This window comes from Nomascus leucogenys, chromosome X (assembly GCF_006542625.1).
Source record: "Nomascus leucogenys isolate Asia chromosome X, Asia_NLE_v1, whole genome shotgun sequence".
NCBI lineage: Eukaryota > Metazoa > Chordata > Mammalia > Primates > Hylobatidae > Nomascus > Nomascus leucogenys.
Window position 1 is genome coordinate 45166160 of NC_044406.1, and position 4559 is coordinate 45170718.

The window sequence follows — 4559 nt, forward strand, 5'->3', positions numbered from 1 at the left end:
AATGGAACAGAAAAGAGAACCCAGAAATAAATCCACACGTTTATAGCAAAGTGATTTTTAATGAAGGTGCCAAGAACATACAATAGGGAAAGGACAGTCTCTTCAACAAATAGTGGTGGGAAAACTGGATAGACACATGCAGAAAAATGAAATTAGACCTTTATCTCTCACAATATAAAAACCACCTACAAAAAAGGTTAACGACTTAAATGTTAGACCCCAAACTATGAAACTTCTAGAAACAAAAACAGGCGAAAAGCTTTAAGACATTTGTCTGGGCAGTGAATTTTCTTTTTTTTCTTTTTCTTTTTTTTTTTAACATGACCTCAAAGCACAGGTAACAAAAGTAAAAATAGACAAATGGGATTACATCAAATGGAAAAGTTTCTGCACAGCAAAGGAAATAATTGACAGACTGAAGTGTAAACTAAAATTAAAGTTCTAAGCCCCCCAACTGAGTAAGTGGATCTCCCTCTTAGCCAAGAGGATCCCAAAGAAACCTCAAAAACTAGTTCAAGCCATGACAGGAAGGAGACTGGGATCAGACATGCCTCATTATGTCTAAACTCTCCCTTTTGGAGTTTAGACACAACTCAGTATTACCATTAAAATAGAGATCCTAAGAGTGATAGAACAGATTCTTTGTAGCAATAAGATACCAATTCCAGACTGTGGAGACTGCATCTGCCCGGCGGGCACAGAGCCTCACCTTCCCCACTCCACTGCCAGTCCACACCCACTGCCAGATCACCATGAATGATGATAGCACTGCTCTCGTCTTCAACAAAGACTCTGGCATGTGCAAGGCTGTCTTCATGGGCGATGATGCCCCCAGCTGTCTTCCCCTCCATCATGTAGTGCCCGTGGCACCAGGGCATGGTGCTGGGCATGGGTCAGAAGGACTCCTACATGAGCAATGAGGCCCAGAGCAAGAGAGGCATCCTGAGCCCACCCTGAAATACCCCATGGAGCATGGCATTGTCACCAAATGGGATGACATGGAGATCTGGCACCACAACTTTTACAACAAGCTATGTGCGGCTCCCAAGGAGCACCCCATGCTGCTGACCGAGGCCCCCCTGAGCCCCAAGGCCAACCATGAGAAGATGACCCAGATCATGTTTGAGACTTTCAATGCCCCAGCCATGTACTTGACCATCCAGGCTGGTACGCCTCTGGCAGGACAACTGGCATCGTAATGGACTCTAGTGATGGGATCACCCACACTATGCCCATCTATGAGGGGTACACCCTTCCCCACGCCATCCTGCCTCTGGACCTGGCTGGCCAGGACCTGACTGACTACCTCATGAAGATCCTCAAGGAGGGCAGCTACAGCTTCACCACTACTGCTGAGCGGGAAATCATGCTTGACATCAAGGAGAAGCTGTGCTACATCACCCTGGACTTCAAGCAGGAGATGGCCACTGCAGCCTCCAGCTCCTCCCTGGAGAAGAGCTAGGAGCTGCTCAATGGCCAGGTCATCACCATCAGCAACCAGTGGTTCCGCTGCCCCAGTACCTCTTCCAGCCTTCCTTCCTGGGCATGGAATCCTATGGCATCCACGAAACTACCTTCACCTCTATCATGAAGTGTGATGTGGACATCCGCAAAGACCTGTACGCCAATACGGTGCTGTCTGGCGGCACTACCATGTACCCTGGCATTGCCAACAGGATGCAGAAGGAGATCACCGTCCTGACTTCCAGCACAATAAAGATCAAGATCATTGCTCCTCCTGTGCATAAATACTCCATGTGTTTCAATGGCTCCATCCTGGCCTTCCTGGCCTCCCTGTCCACCTTCCAGCAGATGTGGATCAGCAAGTAAAAATACCAAGAGGCTGGCCCCTTCCTCACCCACAGCAAGTGCTTCTAGGAGGACTGTTACTTAGTTGCATTACACCCATTCTTGACAAAAACCCAACTTGCCAGAAAACAAGATGAGATTGGCGTGGCCTTACTATTATTATTATTTTGTTGTTGTTGTTGTTATTGTTGTTGTTGTTGTTGTTTTTTAGCTTGACTCAGGATTTGAAAACTGGAAAGGTGGAGGCGACAGCAGTCAGTTGGAGCGAGCATCCCTCAAAGTTCTACAATGTGGCCGAGGACTTTGATTGTACATTGTTCTTTTTTTAAATAGTAATTCCAAATATCATGAGATGCATTGTTACAGGAAGTCCCTTGCCCTCCCAAAAGCCACCCCACTTCTCTCTAAGGAGAATGCCCCAGTCCTCTCCACACAGGGGAGGTGATAGCATTGCCTTCATATAAATTATGTAATGCAAAAAATTTTTAATCTTCACCTTAATACTTTTTAAATTTTGTTTTATTTTGAATGATCAGCCATTGTGACCCCCCTTTTTTGCCCCTCAACTTGACATGTATGAAGGTTTTTGGTCTTGCTGGGAGTGGGTGGAGGTGTGGAGGCAGCCAGGGCTTACCTGTACACTGACTTGAGACCAGTTGAATAAAAGAGCACACTTTAAAAAAAAAAAAAGATACTGACTCCAACCTTACTCTGGTATAACATCACATGACAGATAACAGGCCCTAAAGGAAATCAAAGTATTCTATCCTAAAATATGTTTCTTTGACATATTTTGAAATGGCCCTGCAAAGCCATCTCTTGTGGGGGAAATCTACATTCTGTAGAGAATGCCCTTCCCTTTCCAGGTCTTTTCCTGTTCCAGGAGAGAATTAACTAAGAGTCTGACACCTTTTAAGGTCCAATAAGAAACAGTCACCACCTATTCTCTCTGTAGCCTGCTACCTGGAGCCTTCATCTATATCACAAGAATCTTGGATTCCACAACCACCTCCTTACCTTAAGTCAAGTTGACTTTAACTCTTCAGGCAGAGATTAACTCTTTCAACCAATTTGCTAATCAGGAAAACCTTTGAATGTACCTATGACCTAGAAGATCCCCTGCTTTGAGATGTCCCACCTTTGTGGGCAGAACCAATGTATACCTTACCTATATTGATTTATGTCTTTGCCTATGACTTCTGTCTCCCCAAAATGTATAAAATCACCTTATAACCCTACCATCTTGGGCACATGTTCTCAGGACCCCCTGAAGCTGTGTCATGGGCCATGATCCTTAATCTCGGCAAAATAAACTTCTAAATTGATTGAGACCTGTCTCAGATACTTTTTGGTTTACAGAAGATACAACCTAAAGAACGGGGAAAATATTTGCAAACTATACATCTTATAAGGGGTTAATAACCAAAATTGTAGGGAACTCTAACAAATCAATAGCAAAAATACAAGAAGTCTGATTTTTAAAATGAGCAAAAGACCTAGTGTATTAGTCCATTCTCACACTGCTATGAAGAAATACCCAAGACTGGGTAATTTATAAAGAAAAGAGGTTTAATTGACTCAAGTTATGCATGGCTGGAACGGCCTCAGGAAGCTTACCATCATGGCAGAAGGCAAAGGGGAAGAAAGGCACCTTCTTCATAGGGCAGCAGGAAGGAGATGTGCTGAGCAAAGGGGAAAAAGCCCCTTATAAAATCATCAGATCTCATGAGAACTCACTATCACAAGAGCAGCATGGGGGTGATCACCCCCATGATTCAATTACCTCCCACCAGGTCCTTCCCACGACACATGGGGATTATGGGAACTACAAGATGAGATTTGGGTGGGGACACAGCCAAACCATATCACTTAAATAGGCATTTTTCAAAAGAAGACATAAAAATGACCAATAGGTATATGAAAAAATGCTCAACATCACTAATCATCAGGGAAATGAAAATCAAATCCACAATGAGATAAGCTCACACCTGTTAGAGTGGCTATTGTCAAAAAGACAACTTTTAGAAAGGATGTGGAGAAGAAGAAACCCTTGCATGCTCTTGGTGGGAATATAAATTAATACAACCATTTTGGAAAACATTATGGGGGTTTCTGAAGAAATTAAAAATACAACTACCATAGGGTCCAGCAATCCCACTACTGGGTGTATATCCAAAGGAAGTAAAATCAGTATGTTGTAGAGATATCTGTGCCCCCATGTTGATCGCAGCACTGTTTACGATAGCCATGATGTTAAGTCAACCTAAGAGTCCATCAATGGATGAATGAATAAACAAAATGTGGTTCATATACGCAGTGGAATACTGTACAGTCACAAAAAAGAAGGAAATTCTGTTGTTTGCAGCAAAATGGATGATCCTGGAAGACATTATGTTAAGTGAAATAAGCCAGGCATAGCAAGACAAATACCACATATTCTCACTCATATGTGGAATCTAAAAAAGTTGATCTCATAGAATTAAAAAGAAGAATGGCAGCTACCAGAAGCTAGGGTGGTTGCGGGGAGCAGAGTTCGGGAGATGTTGGTGAAAGTATACATAATTACTATTAGCTAGGAGGAATAAGTTCAAGAGATCTATTGTATAGTATGGTGACTATCGTTAATAATGATATATTTTTGAAAAATGCTAAGAGAGTAGATGTTAAGTGTTCTTACCACAAAATGACAACTATGTGAGGTAATGCATTTATTAATTAGCTAGATTAGTTAACCATTCTACAATTATATA

The 4559-nt window shown here is 42.6% G+C and overlaps 1 pseudogene; it reads left to right on the forward strand.

The window, feature by feature from the left end:
* Window positions 1–749: 749 nt before the first annotated feature.
* On the forward strand, window positions 750–1878 carry LOC100594137 (annotated as a pseudogene).
* The last annotated feature ends 2681 nt before the right edge of the window (window positions 1879–4559 follow it).